Source organism: Podarcis cretensis (assembly GCF_951804945.1).
Source record: "Podarcis cretensis genome assembly, chromosome: 14".
NCBI lineage: Eukaryota > Metazoa > Chordata > Lepidosauria > Squamata > Lacertidae > Podarcis > Podarcis cretensis.
In genome coordinates, this window is record NC_137183.1 from 3711846 (window position 1) to 3725985 (window position 14140).

At 45.4% G+C, this 14140-nt stretch overlaps 1 protein-coding gene across 3 annotated transcripts in view; it reads right to left on the reverse strand.

The window, feature by feature from the left end:
• The window catches only part of OTUD7A (OTU deubiquitinase 7A), a 114007-nt gene extending 100687 nt beyond the window's left edge, over positions 1 to 13320 (reverse strand). For all 3 annotated transcript variants that reach the window (XM_079953213.1, XM_079953210.1, XM_079953209.1), the window contains exon 1: positions 13238 to 13320. The gene's annotated coding sequence lies outside the window, so the exon portion shown is untranslated. The remainder of the gene's footprint in view (positions 1 to 13237) is intronic.
• Between the last annotated feature and the right edge of the window lie 820 nt (positions 13321 to 14140).

The window sequence follows — 14140 nt, forward strand, 5'->3', positions numbered from 1 at the left end:
GTGTTTTCAAAGCTATGCCCTCTACCGTCCTGGATGGACAATACAACAGGGTACCGAATGAAGACATAGTTTATGTGAGAAACTGCACAGGGAAGACATCTTGCACTACTTACTACACATTGGACCCAGGAGCCGATTTCTCACCTTACCGTCCATACAGGAAAGATGTCTCCCTAGCAGAGAAGGTCCTATCCAGAGCCATCTTTCCTATTGGGCTTAGTGGTGCGTTGTGCCAGGGTGCTGGCCTCCCAGGGGTGTCCCAGCAGGCCTCCCCTTTCCCTGCATGCCCGCCAGCTGTGCCCCATCAACCATATGGCTGGTGGGTGTGCAGCTTGCCTCCCAAGCCTCCACGGGAGGACAGCGATCCCTGCAGAGGCTTAGGATAGAAGCTGTGCCCGCCCCTCCAACTATATGGCTGGCAGCAGCGGGAGCAGCAGCAGCAGCTAGGTGTGCGCTCGTGGGTGCGCGCACTCTCCCGTTCATCCGCACCCACAGGAGCCTCTGTGCACTCGCCATGGTGGACAGCATTTACCAGACCCACTCGCTGGGTGTGGCGGCCGAGGGGCTGCCAGACCAGTACGCCAATGCCCCTTCCGATCTTCAGGAGGAGGGGGGGTTGTGGGATCACGACCCCGCCCACACTCACTCTGCGAGGCTGGCGTCAGCCTCGCAGGAGACAGGGATTCACCCAATTAGCATACCCTGTGGCGCCAGCCAATTGGCTGGCGGCAGGGGCGGGCCTTCCTAGGGCCACTTAAGGTCAGGGCAGCCCCTGGCTCGCCCCCTTTCTTCCCTGGAGACGACGCAGTTTCCCACCCACCCGCCCTTTAGGTTTTGCCACTGACCTTGCTATGGGCTTCGGCTGGTCGCCGCAAGGGGCCTGGTAGGAGTTTTTCCATTTGGCTAATTGGCTGGTTTTGTGAGCCACTTGGTTTTTTCGCCTACCTCGTAGGAAATTGTCACAACTCCCTCGGTTTTGGCGGTAGGCATTGGCCGGGGTATTATCATGCAGATGAGGTTGGGGGGGAGGAACGCCATCACCTCCCCCAATGCTTGAAGGGTAGTTCGTTAAAGGACTCCGAGGGGCGACGCCTCGTCCGAAACCTACGGAGGCTAGGGCCTAAAGCGCGCCCCCGAGCGGTAACCCCTCGGGGAGCGCCTAGGGATATGCATCTCGGGTGGCTCCCCCTGTTGGTGTTTAACCCTTCCCGGTCAGACCGGATAGTCGGTTAGGGCCAATGCCTAAAGCCAATACCCTTCTTTCCTGTAATCAATAAAGTTGTGGCCATTTTCGCCCATTAACCTAAAACTCTGTGTCCGTTGTCTTCATTTATTCCACCTGTGGGGGGGAGGGAATAGCCACACAATGCCCATGTGGCGTGGGTCTGGCAGCTTTACATTGGCGACACACAGAGCCGCACCACCAAGAACTGGTTGGTGTCACTGCTGCCCGCCCAGGGCTCCAACACAGTGCTTGATGTGGCCTGTGGCACCAGGTGAGTCACACAGCAGGAGGAGGAGGCAGTGCTGGGTGCTGGATCATGATCCAGCTGAAGGCCTGGGCTTCCTTCTCCCCAGGGAGGTTTGTGTCTCAGAGTGCTCTAATCCGGATCCACACACGTGGCAGCTGAACAGGACCTCCCCCCCCCCACTCATTGAAAGCACATGGCTCAATCCCCTGCACCCAAGAATCCTGGCAACTACAATCCCCAAACTACAGTTCCCAATGCCCTCTAACAAACCACCACTTCTCAGGATTCTTTGAAGGTGTGCGCTTCAAATGCGCCAGGTATGCTTTAAATGAAAGGAAAGGGCCCCCATTGCTTTGTTGTGGAAGAGGCTCCCCCCCCCCACCGTTAGGAATATGACACGCGGGCGTGCAGCTTCCTTCCCAAGCCTCCGCGGGAGGAGAGCGATCCCTGCAGGGGCTTGGGAAAAGGTCGACAACTCTGGGAAAGGGGGGGGGGGCGCCGGATGGATCTTTGCACCACGGCGCCAGATATGCTTAAGACAGCCCTGGTCCTATCACTTCAGTGACTTATAAATTTGCCTTTTCTGCTTGGGTGGCCAAAAAGAGCAGAAATGAAACTCTGGACAATATAGCCATGAACTGTAAGGGAGACGCAAAGATCTAAATAGAGACCATTATTTGTGGCACGACACCCCTTTCGCTTGTATTTATTATTGTTCAGATTTGTATGGCTAGTATTTTAAAGTATTTAAAACTAAAGTTATTTTAGCTGGTTTGGATTTCCACATCAGAAAGGCAAACTGAATACATTTGATTTAGTAAAAGTACTGTTTTACTAAAAAAAAGTGGTGTTTGTACACTCCCTTGACCTTCTTAACCATAACTATTTGCTATATAGGCAATTAATACCTGCCCTAGCCTCAAAGGGCCAACACACATCATTAGTTGAGATTACCAATTGATTTGTTTACCATTTATTTGCAGAAGCAGCTCTCATGTGATTGTTGCAGTTCTCACAACTACAACAGTTTAGGTGTCCGATCATGCAACAGCTGCATGGAACTGTGACAAATACTAATTATTCTTAAAAACTTGTATCTGAAACTCTTCAATACCTGTTTTTCTTTATCCTCCTTACAAGATTCATTAAATGTTTGGTTAAAAAAATATTGTAATTATATTTATTTGCGGAAATTAAGACTAAACTAATAGCTTCCTTGATCTTCAAAAATGCTGTTTTATATTCAAAGCATGACTTAGTTTTACTTGAATTTTTAAAAAATCTAGGAAAGACTTTTGTGTTCAATTATTTAAAAATGAACAAATCTGAGTAAATCAAGAACACTTGTATTTTTTTAAATCAGTGGTATAACAACTTTATGTTCAAGAACAACAAAAGTTGCTAAAGCTGTTGTTGCTCAACAAGGGGTATATGGGGTGTTGGGGGAGGGGTAGCACCTCTGGTGGGCTCCTTCTGGGGCCGTTTGCCCAGCTTTGATCCCCACCCTGCACTGACAGCCTGCAACAGTGGCCACAATCCCAGGAATGGCTTTGATTGGCCAGTTAAACCCGGTGTGGGCAGCTGATGGGACTCAAACCCTCTGTGAGTTAGGAACTTCCCTTGCATGGGAAGACAGGCTCCATTGGATGGACTGGATGAGCCCAATAGTAGGTCAAGAAGGAAGTTTCTGCACATTAGGGCTGGGCGTTGTATCAATACACCGTCCAAATCTGTTTGAAATCCAAACCGTGGTAACAGTTTCATAATATTCAACATGGCGATACATCCTGAGTCACTATGTACGTGTGTGCTACACAAAAAATCATGATCTGGTGGAAAATGCGGATCCAGTCATCACTTCTCCCCTGATTCCTGCCACCCCTGTTGCTCTGTACTATAAAATACAGTGGTACCTCTAGTTATGAACTTAATACATTCTGGAGCTCCGTTCTTAACCTGAAACTAGAGGCGTGCTTTCGCTAATGGGGCCTCTTCCTGCCGCTGCACCGCCAGCACACCATTTCTGTGCTCATCCTGGGGCAAAGTTCTCAACTCGAGGTAACTCTTCCAGGTTAGCAGAGTTTGTAACCTGAAGCGTTTGTAACCTGAGGCATTTGTAACTCGAGGTACCACTGTAATAGTTGCAGCAGTATGTTAAAGGTAAGAAAAAATGTTTCAGTTTTAGACCCCTAAATAGCCAGGATATTACCCTGTTTACCTCTACATATTTCTATCATGGTATATTGCAATGCTTAACTCGGGCATACGCAAACTCAGCCCTCCAGATGTTTTGAGACTACAATTCCCATCATCCCTGACCACTGGTCCTGTTAGCTAGGGATGATGGGAGTTGTGGTCCCAAAACATCTGGGGGGCTCTTCCCTGTAAATCAGTGGTGGCCAAACTCGGCCCTCCAGATGTTTTGGGACTACAATTCCCATCATCCCTGACCACTGGTCCTGTTAGCTAGGGATGATGGGAGTTGTAGTCCCAAAACATCTGGGGGCCCGAGTTTGCCTATGCCTGGTTTAACTGGTGATATATCACAATGTTGAAAGCCAGACATTGCTCAGCCCTGCTGCATGTGCTATAGAGCGAAGTGAGGGCAGATGCGGCTCACCGCCCTGGGAAAGTAGCCCATCTAGGGAAAGAAAAACTATTATCCAAAACGTCCACTGCTTTGTGGGATATCTTTGGGAGAAGAAATAGCTCAACACAAATCTGTAGTGGAGTCCCTAAGGGGGTTGGATGGTGCCCTGCATGCCTCCTTCTGGGCACTCCTGCAAAGCTAGTGCCCAACATCTTACTCTGCTTTCCTACGGACCACAGCAGTGAGGACCCTTGTCATCTGGGCAGCCCAGCACCGCCATACACACCAGCCAGGCCTGGATGCTGGGGAGGTCACTTGGGGGTTGCTAATGCAGCAATTTGACTCCGCTGTCTCTCGACCTAAGCCTGCGTGTATAACAAAAAGATTGCTTTTTTAAAATAAACAAATAAAGCCTCACCACAAATAATAATATTAATTAATTAATTAATTAATTAATTAAATTTATATACTACCCTTCATCAAAAGAATAAAATAGTACAGTGTATCCCCAACACTGCAGTGCATCCTTATCAGGACAGGCTTCTATACCCTAGATTCCTCTCTTGTTTTCTATATGCAGCTCTCATTTCTACCACATGGAAGGAAAAAATCGGGTCTAAATAAACTAGAAGTTGGTAAGGGAGTGTGTGCCTAAGAAAGACTAAGGGCAGCTGAGCCACGGGATTTCTAAAGCATCTACTGTATGATGAAAAAGAGGAAGAAAGGATGAACCAAGCTCCTTGGTCCCCTAGCACTTTGAAAGTAGCCTGGTGATTAGCATTAAGGTCTGGGGTTTATAACAAGAGATTTAAAAACTCTACCCTGGACTTTCCCACTCCAAGTTATAGAGAGCTCTGGCTCAGGGCTGAGAGACAGTCAAAATCCTGAGCTTTTCTCTGCACTGAGAGATGCTTTCAGGAGGTCTCGAAAGGGACTGCAAGGCTAGTTGGAGCTGTGAATTTGGACATTCCTGTTATAGGGCTGGGGATACACTTGCAACATTTTATTGTAGGTCTGCATCTTTGTGTCTTGCAGTCAGCATTCAAAATGAACCAGTCGCCAAAATGAACCAGTTACCAGTCATGACTCAGAACCATCCTCTTGAGACCAAATTGAGATTTCCAGTCACATGGTTTGCAATAGAGATCTCCTCTGGCTGGGCAGGAGAGCCAAAGGCTCCCTTTCCACAGGCTCTCTCCTGTTGATTTGCTGAAGAGGGAACATTTCCATTGTTGTACAATTTGCAAACAAATGGTTTGCAAACTGGGAAGAGTTAAATGGATTGCTTCTCTCTTGCAGGAGGGGAGGGAGCAGGGAGCACCCTGCTTTTCACCGAATGGATTGCTTCTCTCTTGAGGGGTGGGGGGAGCAGGAGGGGAGATAAGGCTGTTCAAAGAGAAAATTATAGTTTTGCAGTGTGGGAAACATGCTCTAAACTGGCGCACATGCTATAAAATTGAATCTTTGAGAAATAGAAGAAAGGGGGATGTAATTGTATGATCTTTTAAGTGCAAGGGATGCCAGGATGACCAATCAACGTTTTATAATTCAAATTACAAGTGGTCAGTATTACGGTACTTGCATTTCTTTATTGGAAGTGAAAAATGAAATAAAGAAGTGCCTCTTCTTAAGGAAACTCCATTTTTTTATGTCAGAAGAAATGATATGTTAGGGTTTGTATCAACCACTTATGAGGGATTTCATGCTAAATCCTAGTTATCAATATAAAAGGGTCGCTTTAAAAAACAACAACAATGTGCAAACATTTCCCAAAGATTTTCTCCCATCCACACTTATGGAGTTAACACACTATAGCTGCAATGGTAATTTGGGTGAGGGCAAACCTTCAAAGAAACCAAGGATTTTGAAACTGCACAAAAAGATACAGTATTACAAGACCTCTGAAGCAAACAACTGATAATATTTCACATATGGCAGAGGGAAAGGCATTCTAAAGTGCAAGGATAAAAGCAGAAAATGCTGATAATTGGTAAGATGCTCTGTTTGAGTGGAGCAGCACTCCCCCTGGATGGAGCAGGTTCACCGTTTGTGGGCACTGATCAAGAGTCATCATCGGAGGTCTAGGTGGCAAGTAGAGCCTTTCACTAGGTAGGCCCATTCCTGAACTGGGAGATCCTGCTAGATGAAATCCATACTACAGTGACCTCATGTTTGGATTATTGCAATGCGCTCCACATGGAGCTACACTTGAAAATGGCCCAGAACCAGCAACTATGACAGAATGTGGCTGCTAAGTTATGAACTGGTTCAATGAGGTAGGATCACCTTACAAAGTTCTGCAACGGCTGCCTGTATGCTACTAGGCTTGATATAAGTGTCAACGGTGGTTTGCAAAATGATATACAGCTTGGGCCCCAAATATCTGCAGGAGCACCTCCTCCACTACCAACCAATTCAAAACCTAAGAGGGTGTGGGCTCTGCTTGCATTCCCCACCAAGTCTGGGGTTGAAGGGATGTATAGAAAAGCTTTATCTGTTTTAGGGTCCCAACTCTGGAACGATCCACATTTAGAAGTGTATCTGTTCCACACATAGTTAGGTTTCATACACCAACTGAAAACATTGTTATTTGCTCAGGCTGCCACAATCTGATAAATAAGTGGATGGCTCCTCATCAGCATCTTACAAATATTTGTTTTAAATGATCAATTAAAATTCTTAAAGGTGCTGTTTTGTTTTGTTTTATATAATTTTAGTTTACTGTATTGTATAAAACATTTTGTATATTTTATATGATTGATGTTCATTGTCCTTGACTCATTTTAAGGACAGCAAACAAATAAAATAAAGTAAAAGTGCACTTTGCTCCTCGCCCAGTCTTTTCATCAGTGTGCCAGGAGCTACAGCAGCATGCAAACCAACATTCCTTACTTGCTTGTCTTCCAACAATCCTTGAATTAACATTGTGGTTTGTTAGCAGACAAACCATGAATGCTGCTTCACACTTAGCAAGCCAGTCTCTGATTTCCTTCTCAGTGGGCTGAAATGGAACAGGGGAGCAAAGCATGGTCTTGTTCAAATTAAAACAGAGTTTAATTAAGCTGTGGTTCAATATGACATGACCAATATCTCAATCTAAAAAGTCTTTTAAAAATTGAAAAGAAGAAAGGAAGCCGCAGCCTTAAATTATGAAAGATTCACTGACCAAGTTCCAATCTTCCTCCTTAGAAAAATACAGATTGCTGCTTTCGCTGCTTTCTACCAGCTCTTTTGAAGAATGAATTTTAAAACCACTGATTTTTCGTTTTAAAGCATTAATTCATTTTACTTAAGGCAACACAGTAAAGCAAATTCTTATTAAAGTAGGGCATTCAGTAAGATGAAAAAATTAAAAATTCCCCCATCCAGCACCATTCAGATGCAGACTGAACCGCAGGCCTAAAAGTACAATAAGGTTATTACACACAATATAACGTATTTTTAAAAATTCTAATACTATATACTTGCAACTCCATCACTAAACATTTGCACTGGATAAACCATCTACAACTACACATATTTTGTGATGTGCTACCATAACTGTGGGTAACAGACCTAGGAATTGCCCTGACCAACCAGGTACCTATTGGAAGCTTACGAGTAGGATGCCATGGCATTCTGCCCACTTGTGAGTCCTACTTGAGTATACAACTGGTATACAGAGGCATACGACCTCCAGTAGTGGAGAGAGAACATATTCAGCATAGCTAGTAGAATCATAGAATGGTAGAGTTGCAAAGGACCCCAGTGCAGGAATCTCAGCTAAAGCCTCCATGACACAGGGCCATCCAAACTTTGCTTTAAAACCTCCAGTGAAGGAGCGCGCACAAACTCCCAAGGGAGTCCATTCCACTGTCGAACAGCTCTTACTGTCAGAAAGTTCTTTCTGATGTTTGGTCAGAATCTCCTGTCTTACAACTTGAAGCAGAAGACAAGCTTGTTCCCTCTTCCATGTGGCAGCCCTTCAGATATATGAGGATGGCTATTGTATCTCCTCTCAGTCTCCTTTTTTCCAGGCTAAACATACCCCGTTCCTTCAAGTGCTCCTCAGAAGGCTTGGTTTCCAGACCCTTGATCCTCTTGGTCATCCTCCTCTGCACACGTTCCAACTTGTCTATATTCTTCTTGTCCATATTCTTCTTAAACTGTGGTCTGACCAAGGAGGAATTGAGCAGTACTAATACTTCCCTTGATTGTAGTTCTTGATAGCCGTATTTATTATTTGATTATTTATTCTATGTATTAAATTTATATCCCACTCTTCCCCCCAAAAGGATTCCAGAGTAGCAAACACACAAGCAGCAAAACAAAACATCTTAAAGAAACTAAAAACAATTCCAATACAGATGCATACTGGAAAAGATCTCACATTACAGTGGTACCTCGGGTTACATACACTTCAGGTTACATATGCTTCAGGTTACAGACTTCACTAACCCAGAAATATTACCTCGGGTTAAGAACTTTGCTTCAGGATGAGAACAGAAATCACACGGCGGCGGCAGCAGGAGACCCCATTAGCTAAAGTGCTGCTTCAGGCTAAGAACAGTTTCAGGTTAAGAACAGACCTCCAGAAGGAATTAAGTACGTAACCAGAGGCACCACTGTATAAGGCTTGTTGAAAGAGGTGCTGAAAAGACAACAAAGGCAGCACCTATCTAATATTTAACAGGAGGGAACTCCAAAGGGGAGGTTATAGAGCACTAAAGACTTGATTCCTATATTGTGCACAAGGGACCTCCTGAGAAGATGGCATTTGCAAGAGACCCTGATCCTCCATTAATTTGTCTAAAGCCATCCAAGTTGGTGACCATCACTAAATCACGTGGCAGCAAATTACACAAACTATGTACTGTATTTTATTTTCTTCTTTTTTGGATGGCCCTGTGTTCTAGTGTGATGAGAGAAAGAGAAAAACCTTCTCTATATCCATTTCTCCACACCAGGAATAATCTTATGCACCTCCTTTATGTCTCCTTTTACTTCCCTGTTCTCTAAACCAAATGTTACCACATATCCTCATAGGAGAGTTGCTCCCAGCCCATGATAATTCTTGTTACCCTCTTCAGAAACATTTCCAGTTCTACAATATCCTTTATGAGGTGAGGTAACCAGAACTATGTTCTGTATTTGAAATGTGGCTGTATAACAGGATTGTGATAAGAAAAGGAATATACTGCTTTCCTAATTATGCCTAACAGGGAATTCAGAGCTGGGTCAACATCATGATTGAGCTATCCATTATGACCTCAAGCTCTTGTTCCTCTTCATTCGCCATGGGCATATATGCCAAATTAGCTACTTTGTCCCAATGTGCATCACTTTACATTTGCTTACACTGAATTTCATTTGCCATTTTACTGCTGGGCCTCTACACAATCCCTTTTTGCATTAACCACTCTGAACAATTTTGTATCAGCAGCAAGCTTGGTTATCTTGTTGCTTACCCTAACTCTAGGTCATTTATGCACGTTAAAAACCATAGGTCCCAATATCAATCTTTGAAGGATTCCATTTTCAACATTTCTCCATTGGGAGAACTTTCCATTGAGTTCTACTCTCTGCTTCTCCATTTATCCCACGACTGCTAAGCTTACACAGGAGTCTGGTGAGGTACTTCAGTCTTAGGATCAGCCTCCAAATAGAAAAGAAGCCTGTGAGGTCATTATTGGTCCCATTTCACCATTCAGAAAAGCACTAGGGATGGAATATTTATGGCTGGAGTGGAAGGTAAGCCAAGCTTTCTTATACTATAATTTATCCACTCAAGTCTGGCTGAAGAGGGACTGGAAGAGAGATTTTTCCATTACTAGATAATGAACGGACATATGGAAAGGAATGCTCTCTCCTATTCAAACCTCCCAAGGATCTGTTGGAGAGTGCCAGCCAGTGCTCACAATTAGCTGGGCACGTTTTGCAACTGCCGTGGGTCCAACTGCAACCTGGAGATACCTGGATGCCAGGTTGGCAATGGACATCTCCACCTGGCTGGCCCCTCTTCTTTCTTAAGCAGGTAAGCAGAAGAGCTTATTTATTGCATTTATATCCCACCTTTTCCTCCAAGGAATACATAGTTCTCTTCCCTCCTCAGTTAATCTCTACAACGACCCTGTGAGGTAGGTTAAGAAGTTGTGACTGGCCCAGTGAGCTTCATGACTGAGTGGAGATTTGAAGCCTGACCTCCCAGGTCCAACACTCTAATCACACTGGCTTCTGCTATGGGGCAGCTCTATAAATTAAGTAGATAAATAAATATGGGGAAAGCAAAATGTCACTTAGAGAAGCATCTGAAATATTTTCCTTGAAGCTTGAATTTGTTTTATTTGGGATTGTTTTATTTGATTTTTAATGTGTTGGTATAGAAATGAAATGAAAAATAATTGTAACAATAAGGCTCATTGTGGGGGGAAATGGCACCTTCTTCTGTGGCAACCGTAACCTAGGTTTATGGTGCCATTTGGCAATTACCTTACATATTTGAGTTTCTAACACTGGCCACAGCTCCAGACTCCTTCCATATGAAAGCTTAAATGTTATAAACAGAGACACAAAGAGCTAAGAGGGGATGTTATGCGACTATACTTTCTATGAAATACAACTGTAATTTCTAATGGACTCTGCTTGCTTCATAACAATCATCACTGCAGACCATTAAAGCCATATCAATAACTGAAAATGTGTCATTTAAAACAAAAACAAAATTATTAATGTAATATCTGAGAAAATGTTTATCTCTACCACAGTTTGAAAGTTTATTTCATACCACCAGATTGAAAAATGAAGATACAACAACTTCCTTCTGTCTGACACCCAAACATGCTGGTGAGAATCAGTCCTATTGGTCTAACGAAAACAAATACAAATGATAAAATACAGATTTCCCCTCAACTTATTTTCTTAGGCTGCAATCCGACAACCTACCTCAGAGTAAGCACCACCGAATTCAATGGGATGTACATGCTCCTTAAAACAAATACCTGTAACATATAAAAGCCTTCTGACAGACTGAATTAAATGCCTCCATTGCAACTCAGTGTATCTCCTTCTTGGCCCAAATATCCTAGCTATAGGACAGATACATGAGTATTGTCTGACATAAACAGCAGAAGTACAATCATAAAGCACTCCTACACATTTACTAAGAAGCAAGTCTCAATGAGTTTAATGGAGCTTACTCTGAAGTAAGCAGGTTCAGGATTATAGGCATGATGTGCATGACACGAATAGACAGCACTGCAAATAAAGAACAAGACAAAACAGAAACACACATATTACACTTAGAGATACATACAGTGGTACCTTGGGTTACATATGCTTCAGGTTACAGACACTTCAGGTTACAGACTCCGCTAACCCAGAAATAGTACCTCGGGTTAAAAACTTTGCTTCAGGATGAGAACAGAAATTGTGCGGTGGCAGCAGGAGGCCCCATTAACTAAAGTGGTGCTTCAGGTTAAAAACAGTTTCAGGTTAAGAATGGACCTCCAGAACGAATTAAGTACTTAACCCGAGGTACCACTGTACTTCCATTACAGTGCAAAATACTTATGCACGTGGAGGTCAAATTCTCATCTCATTACTAAAAAAATATTAAGGAACAATATGATCAATTTGCACTGAAAATAATTTAAAAAATCAAAAGAGCAAGTAACATTTTTTCTCATCTGCTATATTTTTAGACTCAAGAATAATAAGATTTCTTGTTCCTCTTCCTAATACCCCTGTTTTAACAGAGTGGGAAATGAGCCCGAGAGGCACCTTGACACCCAGTAATGAGCCAGGACCCAATTCATATCCTCCAGGGAAAAAGTCAAACAACTATATTCACTGGCCTACCAGAAGCATTTCACAAGGGTCAAGAGAGAGAAAAAGAATTGAGAGTCCTCTACACTGCACAATTGCCCACCATACCTTATGTGGAATCTGGCCTTTTGCTAGTGAGACGTTATCTATATACATTAACAAATATTAGACATGAATAATTCTAGATTGAGTGCAAAACAAGCAAACATTTAAGTACCAGTTTATTTAAGAGTTAAATAAAATTTCAAGATATGAAAACAAATGAGTTCTCATATAGAACGGACCTACTTTTTTCATATTGCTAGGGTGAAAGAATGCTAGCCTCTGTCAACAGCTAACTGGTTAAAACCAATCATGTCTTCAGTTGTTTCATGCAGAACTACCCAGACCATTCCAAATATCCATTCCATAATTTAAGCATTCTGAAATACCTTTTTAAAGACACATATTAATTTTCTTCTAATTTATTGGCTATTTGCATTTAATTGTATGCCACAGGCCCAGGTTAAGTGTTGCTAATTACTGCACTGTTGTGGGGGAGGGGGGAGAAAGAAGAGGCTGATGAAGACACAAGAGTTTGTTACCAGATGACATCATCGGCCCTGGCCAAATCTGAAGGGTCAAGTGACAACATCTTTTCCCACACTCTGTTGCCAGAGTACCACTGAAGACCAAAGAGCCCAGTACCATTTCTGTAGCAAACAGGACCATATTCCTTTTCCGTGAAGCCACATATCCTCTTGGCATGTGGTGGGAAGCTACGGCACAGGCTACCACCCCAGCCTTCGGCTTCAGGAGGGTCTCCATAGAAACATCTACAGGTGTGACATTTCTGCAGTGATCCAGTGGCACTTTCAAAGAAATCATAATCATGCCAAAGCACACATGCACACAAAACCAAAAACCCAGTTTCCCTCTTAGCTGCTGTTGCAGATGCATCACGTTCGACAGGCACATGATAGCTCATTGCACTCTGCTCCCCTGTTCATAACTGTCAGATGCTTATTCACTCTGATCCTTGCCAGGTCGTCTTTTGCAGGCAGCAGAGGGAGGCAGAGGAAGAGAACAGTATACAACCCATGTGCATATGTGGATGGGGACCCACACATATCGGCACCAATGCAACGGATGTGCAGGCAACTAGCAGCAGGATGGCCTAGCAACCTTTCTTTTCATGGTCTCCTCTTTGCCAGTGGGCCCCCCCCATCACCTCCACTATACGGAGGGTGTTCTCAAATGCTGGGGAGCCATGATCAGTCCAGCAACCTACTAGATACACCCCCCCCCAAACACACACCTTGGTACATCACCCATTTATTTGTTTGCTAAAAAACCAAGCAGGCTCCAGCAGACTCTGGCTCTTTTCCCTTACCTGCTCCTCCTCGAGCCAAGCTCCAGCATCCCGGCTCAGGAAGGCATTTCCGAGCAGCTGCGAGAGGCGGGCGGGCGGGCGGGCGGGGGGGGGGGGGAGAAGGAGAGAAGGAGAGAGGGAGAGAGAGAGAGAGAGAGAGAGAGAGACGGAGCTTCTGCAATGCAGACCCTGCCTTCTTCTTCCCCTCGCCAACCCGCCCGGCTTCTCTCTCCGCCGCCCTGTCTCTCTCTTTCAAATAAAGGCGAGGCGAGCGAGGAGGAGAGGAAGGGAGCGGCGGCCGCCAAGGAACCCCCCCCCCGCCGCCGCCGCCGCCGCCCTCCCGCTCGGGGCCCGCGCTCGCCTCCCCCGCCGCGCGGCTGCAGCTACTGCCGCCTCCTCCTCCTCCTGCTGCTGCTGCTGCTGCTGCTGGGCTCGGCCGCGAAGGAAGGCAGGCAGGCCGGCCGGCCGGCGGGGGCGACCCGGGAGGCTGCGCCCGAGGGGGGGAGACGCGCCGCCGCCCAGTCCCCTGCCTCCAGCCCCAGGCCAGAAGCCGAGCAGGCCACCCTCCTCACCTGCCGCTGGCCGGCCGGCCGGGCTCGACCCGTCACCACCAGGCTGCCGCCGCCGCCGCCGCCGCCGCCTCCGCCCAGCTCGCCACCAGCCAGGCCCGCCCCCCCCCGCCGCCGCCGGCGCCGAGGTGATGGGGCGGCGGGCTCCTCCTTCGCCGGCGCAAGGCGGCGGACCCAAACTGCCAGACTGATGACTCGAGGCGGCCTGCACACACACAAGAGGGGGAAAGTCCATGGAAAGGGCAGCCATGTGATGTCATGTCATGTCAAGTGTCCACAGATAAAATAGGGGGAAAGCTTTAAAAAAAGAAAATGGAAAAGGCAACCATTAAAATGTAATTATAGTAAGGTTACC